Source organism: Herpailurus yagouaroundi, unplaced genomic scaffold (genome assembly GCF_014898765.1).
Source record: "Herpailurus yagouaroundi ecotype Mexico unplaced genomic scaffold, PumYag 77, whole genome shotgun sequence".
Classification (NCBI taxonomy): Eukaryota; Metazoa; Chordata; class Mammalia; order Carnivora; family Felidae; genus Herpailurus; species Herpailurus yagouaroundi.
Window position 1 is genome coordinate 63,079,927 of NW_024412388.1, and position 12,709 is coordinate 63,092,635.

The following is a 12,709-nucleotide window of genomic DNA, read 5'->3' on the forward strand; positions in this document are numbered from 1 at the left end:
TAGTTGGGCAAGAAATTCCTTTTCATAAGTCCTACTCCCTTAAAAATTAACCACTGTGCCCACAATGCCAACTATGAAAATTCCCATCAGGTAATTATAGCTTTAAAAAAATCTCAAATGTTATGAGGGAGAAGCTAAACTAAAGAGTGCAGAGCAGAGAATGCAGAGCAGAGCATTCTTGTGCATGTGCTTAATGGCACTTAGGGGCATGGCTTTTCATGTAGTATAAAGCTTATTTTCAAAATAATTTCCTTAATTGTACTTCTACTTGAAGGGACAAATTATATTTGATAAATGATCTTCTTGTGCAAAACATCCCAGGATAGGTATTCAATATCATATAGCACTCACTCTCATGGTATCCACTCTTTACAAAATAGACTAAAACAGTATTTGAAAGAAACACCTCCTCATCATGGCTGAGAGTGATTTTAAAATGGCTATCAGACAACCAAAATCTGTTCTTTCTAAAGAAACTCAGTGTTTGCTATGTAAGATAAACATTCAAAGTTGCTAATCATAAGATACACATTCTTCAGGTACATAAAATCCTCATTTTTTACTTAAGTATGTTTGTAATGGATAACAAGTGTTGTATACTTTACGATTAAAATATACAATAATGATTTCCAGTACTGTCACATCAAAACATCCCTGTCCTTAGTCTAGCTACTGTGAAAACACAACATATATCTAGCTTAAAAACTAAAAATCACTTAAGGCCTTTCGTTCCTCAACCCCCACATGTCCCCAATCATTTACTGACCCCTTAATATTCCAAATGCAGTTGCAATTCACAGCAGTGTGTGTGCATGTGTGTGCACGCGTGTGTGTGTGTGTGTGTGTGTGTGTGTGTGTGTGTGGTGTCTGGCTGGATAATGATGAGCTAAGCTTAATTACATCATTAGGCAGGAGGCCGCAGATCTCCTGCTGCCTTAAGGGACTGATTGGAATTTTAAAATATTATTTTCACTTAGTGGAATTTAAATTAAATAAATAAGTTCCATTAAAAGAGAACCATGGTACATTTGTTGTTGATTTTTGTCCGTTTACAATTGTGCTAGAGGCTGAGGTACCCAAAGCGGTATACAGTTATCGTCTTACAAACTCCTAATTACACCCTTTAAAATATAACTGACAAGACTTTTTCTGTTGTGCCAGAATAAACTTATATTTTAAAGTATCTTCCTTTTATTTCATTCTAATGTATTTCCCTAACATTATTCTGTACCTCCCAAATTGCTGTTTAATGTAAGTCATTACTGTATGATGAATGTGTTATGTTTTTTTACATTTTTACATATTTATTTCATGGTGCCATTTATGGCCCTATCCCGCCAACCACTGCAATCTGAAGAACACAGAGAGCTAACTGTTTTGTGCTGAGTTATTTCTAGGTAAGTCATGAGAAAGGTGAAAAGATAGGAGAACTTAGAAATCTGACTTTTGGTCCTGAAAAGCTGAAAGCATTAGATAAGTTCCCTTAGTACTCCCATTCAGAGTCAGACTACTTCTCCTTCATGTAAGCAAGGTTATAAAATTGTCTCTATCCTTCCTAATTAAAGACCTGAGAAACATGAATTTTAGGTTACTTAGAGAGTCGGGGTCGGGTTTGAGGCACCACAGGCCACCCAAGGAAAATCCAGCTGCATCGCATTTGAAGCTGTCCTATCATAGTCTGGAAAAAATGTTCCAATCTTAAAAATATGTCTAGACCACTTTATTTCACCCCTATGTGACTCCCAGGTGAAGTGAGGGTGGGGTGGGGATGGATGGGTAAGATAAGGGTGGCAAATGAGCATTCTACATGAAAAGTCTTTTCCAAAAGGAACCCATCAGTCTCTAAGAAAGCTGACTTATATTAAAAAAAAAAAAAAAAAAAAAAAAAAAAAAAAACCCTGACATTACAGATCATGTGTGTAATCCCTTCATCAGTCTGTGGTAGGGAGTTTCATACCCTGCCTACAAATGAAGCATATGGCAAAGGTCCTCCTCTCACTCAGGGATTCAGGAACGGCTCCAGGCACGTTGGGGGCAGAATGTCTTTACAGTGGCCTCACTTCCCCATAGGCATGCCCCTCCTTTTCAAAGCCTGTGCCCCTATGATCCCCAGATCTTCAGATTCTCATGTGCAGCAATTTGCGTGGGTCTGTTCTCCCCAGCAAAACTACTCCCAATTTAGGATACATCGATTCTCTATGATGTCTTATGAAAACTTAACTGCATTCACTTAAGATCCTACTTAGATAAACTTAACATTTCTGTTTAGGGACAAAAATGGGTCTTGGCTAAAAATGCCTTAGAATCTTGGACTTTTGGGGAATGGGACCTCAAATGTTATTTTACAGATGAGGAAGCCAAATTCCCAGATAAGGTGTCTAATTTCCCCAAGGTCACACAGTTACTTAATAATTTAGCTGGGGCTAACATCTCTGTTTCTCAATTCCTAATCTGTTGTTTTTAATCCATGGCATCAAGCTTCTTAATTTTTCAGCCTTCTAGGGAAATCTTATCATCTATACAAAGGTTTTCTAATTCCTTGACCAAATGAATATGAGATGGGAGATTTAGGCTCTGATACACACCCTTAAGAGGTAATGTAACCAATCCTCTGAGAAATTGTCTCTCTACAACAAATCTTTACACCACACAACTTATTTAAATGAATTGCTTTGCATTCCTTTTCATTTGTGGCTGGCAATGCCATCCCTTAATCACAGGAGAGGAGGGAGGGACTGCAGGAGTTTCTTCTAGAAATACTGGTAAAAGTCACTCCCTGAGAAGCAGGGAAGAAACACTGACTCTGCTGTTTGGTTAAGTGGGTCACTTAATGGCCGAGGTAGGGACTACCTACATATCCCCTTATGCCATCCCATTAACACACAAGAGTGTGCATGAGTGCAGGAGGGTGTCATTAGGGTAAATGAACGGGGTTTAGGGATTAGTGCTGTTAACGCTGCTGCCTGCTGATAGGAAGACAAGGCAATCTCAACCTGTTAAACAACCTACCACCTGGGAAGTTGAACTGCCCACTGTCAGCAGAGACCGGCATGGTATTGAGAATGAGTTTCAAAAAAAAAAAAAAAAAAAAAAATCTGAACCACAGAGATATCATTTAAAAAAAAAAAAAAGGATGCAGAGATATTTTTCAAGGAAGAAAGAAAAGATGGGAAAACCAACAGAATTAACATATTAAGCTATTTATAAGACTTAAGAGTAGTGTGATATGATTTGGTCCTAAAGAAAGTATTTGATACAGATATGAAGTATTTCAGCTTTTCTAATATTTCTATTATATAATTTGAGAAGGTCACCTTGTTTGGGGGTTTCAAGTAGTTTTTAATTGGTAGTTTATTCCAAAATATCTCTGTACTACCATTCTTACGAATATATTCATAAAATATATATGTGGCTTCCCAACAAGATGGTGTAACACCAGAATGTGAAGTCCTTTCCCCAAAATCAACCCTGGGGAAACATGGGTCAGAATAACTATTATAAAAACAATGAGGAAACTCCTAGGGAGAAAGCTGTAGAAACTGGTGTATAGGGTTGCAGCACCCTGGGGCAAAGGCTACTGTGTCACAGCATTAAAGACTGGTTTAGGGAGGGTTTTAAAACTCTGTTCTTATCTCTGGATGGTCACCATCTGCCCCTTCACCAAAGAATCCACAACAGCAGTTCAGGTCATTACCATGGGGTAATATCAGGGCAAGATAAAAGTCCTGCTAGAGTGAAACTACAGTCCCACATTCAGTCACATGACATGAATCCCTCCTCTACTTCTTCCCTGTCTAAACTCCCTAAGGGGATTGCTCTTCCCCAGGAATATAAAGCAGATGCATGGTGGAGTGCCAGTTAACCAAAATGTTCTGTAAAAATAAATCCTAATAGTGATTACCATAAATTTAAGTGGGTTTAATACTACTTAAAAGGCAAAAGATTCTCATACTAATTTTTAAATTAAAAAAAAACATTTAATAACATATTGTTCATAAGAAGTACCATTTAAATAAAATGATACAAAAAGGATGGCAAAAGGTAATCTGTCAATTGTTCAAAATTCCAAAGAAAGCTGGAATTGCACTTTAACATCCAACAAGATGAAAGTTTATGGGAAAAAAATCATAACAAAGAGGATAATTATATGTTGATATAGGGAATAATAGACCAAGAAGATTTAGGTATCATGAACTTAAATGTACCTAATAATACAGGTACATTGCACTGAGGGGAAAAATAGGTAAATCAAAAAGTATAGCTGGAGACTTTTTTTTTTTAACGTTTTATTTATTTTTGAGACAGAGAGAGACAGAGCATGAACAGGGGAGGATGAGTGAGAGGGAGACACAGAATCTGAAACAGGCTCCAGGCTCTGAGCTGTCAGCACAGAGCCCCACGCGGGGCTCGAACTCACGGACCGCGAGATCATGACCTGAGCCGAAGTCGGACGCTTAACCGACTGAGCCACCCAGGCGCCCCAAAAGCTAGAGACTTTTACACACACCTCCTGAAACTGATAGATCAAAATAAATAAATAAATAAATAAATAAATAAATAAATAAATAAATAAGATTATCTTCTAGCTTCTTAATTGGATTGCAATAAAACTAGAAGTTTAATAAAATTTTCAATCTCATATGTCTTAAATTTACAAAATAGGTACTAAATAGCCTATGGAAATCATAAAAGAAATAACAAAGTATTTAGAAATGAACAATGAAATTAGTACTATATGTCAAAATTTGTGGGGCACATCTGAAGCAGTATTTATGGAGAAATTTGTAATTTTGAATACACTTATTAAAGCACAAGAAAGATTGAAGAAAAATAGAGCTAAGCAAGAAGATGAAAGAAAGAAAATATCATCCAAAAGGAAACAAATAATTTTCTTAAAAGTAAGAGAATTCAAATAAATAAAAAATTTAAAAGAAAATAGAATGGATCATAACACTAAAACACTATTTTAAAAGATCAATAATGATCTTCCTCAACCAGGACTAACTGAAAAAAAAAAAAAAAAAGAAAGATGAGATATAAATCATACACAATATAAAAAGAGAAATAACTATAAAATCAGCACAGATTTATAATAGTAATAATGAAATAGTATTATGAAATGTGAAAATTTCAATAAAATGGATGTTTCTGAAGAAATATAAAATGCAAAAGTACAACCAGAAATAGAAAATGTGAATAGAAAAATTGGCATTAAAGAAATTTAAGTGGTGAGCAAAGACTTTCCACAAAAGTCTCCCACCCATGTTTACAGTTGAGTTCCACCAAACTTTCAAAACTTATAAAATAGAAAGGGAAATAAGACTGACCAGTTCATTTTATGAGGCTAGTGTAATCTTTATTCAAAAACTAGGTAAGGATTAACCAGGAAAATAAAATTATATATCATTTCACTTTTAAGTACAGATGGAAAAATTCAAAACAAAACATTATCTCATGAATCCAACATTGTATTATTTAAGTGCCGTATTATCAGGTAGAGTTTATTTCAAAAATTCATCAATGTTTAACAGAAAAAAAAAATCTATCAATGATATATATATATATAAACCAAATTAATAGACTAAACAATACAATCATATATTTTTAAAGAAAGAAAGAAAAATGAAGGTTCAACATGTTATAAAAGGAATTAGCAGAAACTTCCCTAACTAGGTAAAGGTTATGTATACAAACCCTTCAACTTTCAATACGTTCCCTTGAAGCTTAGAAAAAAGACCAAAATACCTATTGTTTATGCTATTGTTTAATCTCCTACAGTAAAGTATTCAAAGCAAAGAAAAAAATCTCATTATTTGAAGACTTTCTATACAAGAGAAACAAATACAAAGCAACATATAAATGATACTATTAAGAGAGTTCAGGAGGTAGCCAGATTCAAATTCAATCTACACAAAATCAATACTATTTCTCTGTATCAGCAATAAGCATCCAGAAAATATAATAAAATGAAGACACCATTCATGAGAGTAATAAAGACTATACAATTTCTATGCATTAAAAAGTACCCAAGGTTTTATAGAGATAAATTTAAACTCTATTGAATACCATAAAAAATAGAGGGATATTTATTCTCTACAGTTGGAAGAGATAATAGTTTAAAGATCCAGTTCTTTTCCATATTAATTCATAAATTTAATTAATTCACAAATTCATAAATTAATTCATAAATTTAAGAGGCTTCAGGGTCCAGGCTCCAAGCTGTCAGCACAGAGCCCGATGCAGGGCTCAAACTCATGGACCGTGAGATCATGACCTGAGCCAAAGTCAGACGCTTAACCAACTGAGCCATCCAGGTGCCCCACAAGTAGATAATTTTGAAGTAAATCATTTTAAAATTGGTTTCAAGGAATAAAAATCTATGATAAGTTTAAGGTAACTTTGAAAAAGAAGAGTAAATAAAAGAGACAGTATAACAAAGTATGGGAAAAATAGATCATAGAACATAATGGAAAACTCAAGACAGACACATGCAAATGTGAGAACATTATATATAATAAAGTTGGCCCTACAAATCGTGGTTAGGAAAATGCATAGATCAGAGTTTCTGTTGCAGAAACATAATTGATTGATGGCCCCAGATGCTCTCCCTCTGCATCCACAACCACATTTATGCCAAGGCCACTTCCTGGAGGGTGTTCCCAGCCAATGACTGAGCACATGGGCATATTAATTCCCACAAGATGTGATACTCCTATGAAAGGCAGCTTTGGTTTGAGGACTCCCCACTGGCCTGGCCAAAACTTTCTTAGAACTCTACGGTAGTTTGAGACTCTTCCTATATAATCCACCTTCTGGCTTTCTCTCCTTCACAAGTGTTAGACATATAGGAGTGGTCTTCTGGGCACTCCCCTTTATCCTTCACAGGTGTTTCCCCCAATTAATCTCTTGCACATCTAAATCCATTCTGGCATCTGCTTCTAGGAAGACCTGAACTAACATATAAAAAAATGATGAAAAGATAGATTGTTGAATAGATGTTATTGGGAAAATTGCCTCCTACATAAAGAAACATATAATGCATCCCTGTCTTATACCATAATTGCAGATGAATTCCAGATAGATTTAAACTTGTATACAAAATGTATAACTAAAAATTAAAAGATGTTAGTCATCTAGTGGTAGTGAAAGATTCCTCAAACAAAACTCCAAAAGCACAAGTAAAGCAAAAGTATTAATTTGAGAATATTGAAATTCAGGATTTCTGTTCACTAAAGACCAATGTGGTATGATGGACTGCTGTCTCCCAAATTCACTTGCCCGTCTCTAAACCTAACAGGACTCCTTAATTTTTGGTGGAAGCATGGTCACCTGGGTAAAAGACTACATTGCTTAGCCTTCCTTATAGGTAGGTATGGCCCTGTCACTACTCTCTGGCCAATGAAATGTGAGCAGACTTCCAACAAATGCATGTAGCATTTATGTCATGCCCTTAAAACAAAGGGACTTACTACACTCTTATCCTTCCTTTCTCCTTCTCAACAAGCTGATAAGAACCACCTTGCATCATGCTGAGAAACCACCTTGCATCATCCTACAAATGGTAGAATAGTAAGACAGAAGGATCACCTCCTCCAGACTACTACTTGAGAGAGAAATAAACCTCTTTCTTGTCAGAGCCATTGTTAATATGGGGCTCTACTATAAATGCCAAAGTTACCTCCTAAATAATATAAACACCATGGACAAAGTTAGTGGACAGAGGACAAACTGGGAAATTATATTGGCAATGTCTAAAATAAAAAAGGTATAACAACTAAAATAAAAAAAAAAAAACCTCATTTAACCAAGCAAACAAAAAATGAAAATCAGAAATGTTTAAAGCTATTAACATGCATCGCTTCTCGGCCTTTTGGCTAAGATCAAGTGTAAAGCTATTAACATGCAATAAGAGGAAACCCAAAAGACTAAAAAGCATATTAGGAGATGCTAAATTTTACTAGTAATTAGAGAAATTAAAATTTAAATAATGACATATCACTTACACTCATCAAAATAGCCAATATTGAGTAATGCCAAGAATTAAGGATATAGGTATGTAATGTAAGGATATAGAGATATTCTTGAACTTTTGGTGGGAATGTAAATAAATACAATTTGGAAAGCAGTTTGACAGAACCTAGTTAAATTAGGTATATATATATATATATATATATATATATATATATATATATATATATATACCCTTTGGCCCAGCAATCTTACTCCTGGGTAGATATCCCAAGATATCCTTATACAGATCCAGAAGAAGATACATAAAAGACCATTTATTACAGGGCTATTTCTGGTAGTAAAGAAATGGAGATATTGTAGCTCTCCTAAAGTCAACAGAAACAACATATATCTAATATACATTACATAGATATTAAAAGCACAGTGCTAAATAAAACAAATGAGAAACAGAATGAAATTTATAGCACTGGATCATTATAGACATAAAAAATGTGTGAACATAAAAATAATAAAAATAATAGATATTTATAATAAATAGATAATAAAATTTATATTTTACAAAAACACAAAACACACATAAAACAAACCACATTAGAATGGTTAAGAAATAAGAATGAAGGGGAAAATAAATAAATAAAACAAGCGAGAGTCAAGGGTGACTTGGTGGCTTGGTCAGTTGAGCATCTGACTCTTGATTTTAGCTCAGGTCATGATCTCATGGTCCATGAGTTCGAGCCCCACATTGGGCTCTGCACTGACTGTGTGGAGTCTGCTTGGGATTCTCTGCCCCTCCCACATTCTCTCTCTCTCTCTTAAAATAAATAAACTTGGGGCGCCTGGGTGGCGCAGTCGGTTAAGCGTCCGACTTCAGCCAGGTCACCATCTCGCGGTCCATGAGTTCGAGCCCCGCATCAGGCTCTGGGCTGATGGCTCAGAGCCTGGAGCCTGTTTCCGATTCTGTGTCTCCTTCTCTCTCTGCCCCTCCCCCGTTCATGCTCTGTCTCTCTCTGTCCCAAAAAATAAATAAACGTTGAAAAAAGAAAGAAAGAAAGAAAGAAAGAAAGAAAGAAAGAAAGAAAGAAACTTAAAATAAATAAACAAATTAAAAAAAAACAAGAGAGAGTCATTGCATGGACTGGTGACAACAGTGTGCCATGCCCTAATATAACTCAGACTTCTGCACTCCAAGAATGAGAAAAATGATAATAAAACAATATAAAATGCATACAAATATTCTGCTTTTATTACATATATTATTGCTTCCTTTGTATACTCCTTAAAGTATTTTTCTCATATAATAAGCAATCCTGGGAATCTTGTGAAAATTAACTTTCACAAGTCACTAATCTAGGAAGTTGGCCAGAGGGTAGGGGTAACAGGAATATGGGAGATACAGAGAAAGTAACTGTGTTATCTACTTACCTCTGAAAATGTGAGATAGTCTTTTTTTTTTTTAAGACAATTTAACATTTTTTTAATTTTTATTTTTGAGACAGGGAGAGACAGAGCATGAACAGGGGAGGGTCAGAGAGAGGGAAACACAGAATCTGAAACAGGCTCCAGGCCCTGAGCTGTCAGCCCAGAGCCCTACGCGGGGCTTGAACTCACGGGCCGCGAAATCATGACCTGAGCCGAAGTCGGCTGCTCAACTGACTGAGCCACCCAGGTGCCCCGAAAATGTGAAATATTCTAATACTAGGTCCTGGTGTTATCTTCCTTCATCACCTTAGGCTCAGTAATACAAATCTGTTTCCTAGTGAACCTCTCTGTATTCGCAATTACCAAGCCAAAAAGGAAATGGAAAGGAGGTTGACAGGAGAATCAGAAAAGCACCAGAAGAGAGGTGAAAAAAATATATATGACTAGTGAAATAAGTATCTGGCTCTTCCACTCAATGTAGAGTCCTATGTCTTCAGAGTTAGGAGAATAAAAGGAAAGAACTGAGTAGTGTAGACCTTGGTCTTTGCATCAGTGAGACCCCCAGCCATTCAACAGAACCCTTTTATGTTTGATCTCCTTTTTAGCCAGCTAACTTTTCTGCTCTATACAGTTCTCAATGGCTGCAAGAGAAAATTGGGTTTTTTCCTCCATGTTCAATAATACTATTGATACCCATACTTATTTCCTATCAGAAATGAGGACATAGCTGTATTTTCAAAAACAGATTTGGCCTTTTTTGAGTCTCACTTTGACAATTCTTTACTCTAAAAAATTGAACTTCAGGGCACCTGGGTGGTTCAGTTGGTTAAGCACCCGACTTCAGCCTAGGATAGATCTCCCCATTCCTGAGTTCAAGCCCTGCCTAGGGTCTGTGCTGACAGCTCAGAGACTGAAGCCTGTTTCAGATTCTGTATCTCTTTATCTCTCTCTGCCCCTCCCCACTCATTCTCTGTCTCTCTCTCTCAAAAATAAGTAAACATTAAAAAAAATTAAAAACAAACAAACAAAAAACCCCCTGAGCCTTGGCTTGCTAACAGGACACCCTCCAGGCCATATGACAGGATCTGTGTTCTTCTGTAGTGAAAATCAGTTCTCCTACAATGAAGTGTTCTATCAGTTATCTTGTAAAAAGAAAATCTAAAACTAATCCTTGCTTCAGGTGAATAAGCACTAATCCTTCACTCTACTAGGGCAAATATAAAAAGTAAACAACTATGCTTGTTTACTATGCCACAAAAAATGCTTAGGGAAAGAGGGTCAGGGCCACAATGTGGATATAAAGGTCTACTATGCCCTCTTTAATAAAATATATCCTACTTTCAGGACCAGCTTCATGGGATGTGCAACTGGTGAAGTCTCACAGGGTCTCATGCTCAGAAGGCCCCTGCTTGGGTTTAATGCTCTAAGGTGGCTATCTTGAAACTCTCCCAGCTCTGGCCCTCAGCCACTGCCACCCTCTATCTAAGATATAGTTTGAACTGGCTAAAGGAGGTCACATCCCCTTTGTCCAACAACCCTCCCTATTCCTTTGCATGGAGTTGGGCTCAGGGAGGTTCTGGGTCAGGTATGTGCCTGCTGAGTCTCTGGCTGGCAGAGAGGCAGTGCCTTCAGGGGTGACTCCATGCACTTTTTCCCAATTCCACAGAGGTATCAAGTAAGGCCTGGTGCTGGACCCCAGTTGCAGTAAATTGAGCAGCAGCAGATATGTGCCAAAGGGAGATTGATTTTCTTGTCCCTGGCTGGGGCCCTACATTTTCATTTTGCCATTTGCCCTGGGCCCTGCAACTTATATAGCCAGTTCTGCCTAAATCCCTCCAGGATCGGTACTGAAAGGAAACTTTTCTGATGAGAAAAAGCAGCTTAACAAGTAATATGACTCTGTTCCTGTGCGTCTGACCTTCTTGGTGAAGGTCTCTCACTGGGGGCCCTGGTGCCACCATCACATTGGTGCACACCTCTCTTAAATACTCTGCAGATTCAAGTAATCCTCATTATACCACTTTATGCAACTGAACCAAGCCAGAAATTTCAGATAGGTTTATTAAATAGTAAAGAAAACAAGAAGGAAAATAAATGCACATTACACAAGGAATAGAAATAGTAAATCTGACAGAATAAAGACTGTGGTCCTAGGATAGCGAACTCGTTCTTAGGAACCCCATGACTCAACCACATAACAGTCCTTTCTACTCCCTTACCTCTCTAACTTTCCTTTTAAATAGTTTTTACTTCTATCAGATAGTCATAGTTTCCTTTAGAGAGACTTACCTCTTCCATGGATGACTAATAACAGGAATTAAGTCAGACTTGAAAGGAAATGCTTTCTCCTCAAAAAAATAAATAAATAAATAAAATAAAGGTAGGTTTAGGTTTGTAGGCCTACCAGAATAGCCAAATCTTAGTAAAGCATAAAATTAGTTCATTCCTACACTGGGAAATAAGTGATATAGTAGCAAGGACATCATTCTCTAATGTTGGAAATGTTAGGATTATTTTTGTTTTCATTTTAAATCCTTTCTATTCAAACAATGATGTGTTCTATAGGTTCCACTAAAAAAATAACATGGATATAGTGGTAATGAAAATAAAGTACCATGTTTAAGCTTCTTTCTAGAGCTCTGACCTTCACTGTTTCTAAAAGTTTTCTTCTATTGTTTTAATTCCTGATTATTATTATTAGAGAGAGAGTGTGTGCATGCATGCGTGTGGTGGGGGACGGACAGAGGAAGAGGAAGAGAGAATCACAACAAGCTCCATTCTCTGTGTGGAGCCAGATGTGGGCTCCATCCTACGACCCTGGGATCATGACCTGAGCTGAAATCAAGAGTTGGACGCTCAAGCAACTGAGCTACCCAGGTGCCCCGATTATTTTTTTCTAAAACGTAGGACATAATTGTGAGTATTTGATAATTTCTTTACTTGTGGTGTCATAGCTTGCTAATTGCCACCCCCCTACTTCTTCCTCGTGTAATTGGTTGATGTGTGGCTATGACAGACTCTTTGTACCAGCTTAAATAATAAAAGGGAAATTCTGCTAATTTCTAAGTTCTCTTAAGCTAGCAGATGGCTAACTTTTGGATTTCACAGGATATTTTTAAAGTGAAGGTGAAACCCATAAATGCCAATTTTTAAAAGTTTTACCAAGTAGAGATTTTTAAAAGTAAAACATACTAATAGTATTATTTCATAAAAGAAAGGACATTTTAATTCTGAAGGAAGTCCTTTCACTGAACAAACTGAGCAACGAACTCACTGAATTCTCATTTCTCTGAGGAACACTTAAGAAGACCATAGAGGG

General features: G+C 36.6%; 1 long non-coding RNA gene across 3 annotated transcripts in view; it reads right to left on the reverse strand.

Annotated features, from left to right (window-relative positions):
- Positions 1 to 4,421: 4,421 nt before the first annotated feature.
- The window catches only part of LOC121027325 (uncharacterized), a 97,225-nt gene continuing 88,937 nt past the window's right edge, over positions 4,422 to 12,709 (reverse strand). The window contains exon 4 of one of the 3 annotated variants that reach the window (XR_005788665.1): positions 4,422 to 4,516. This is a non-coding gene — a long non-coding RNA (uncharacterized LOC121027325). The remainder of the gene's footprint in view (positions 4,517 to 12,709) is intronic. The other 2 variants (XR_005788664.1, XR_005788663.1) reach the window with 2 other exon arrangements.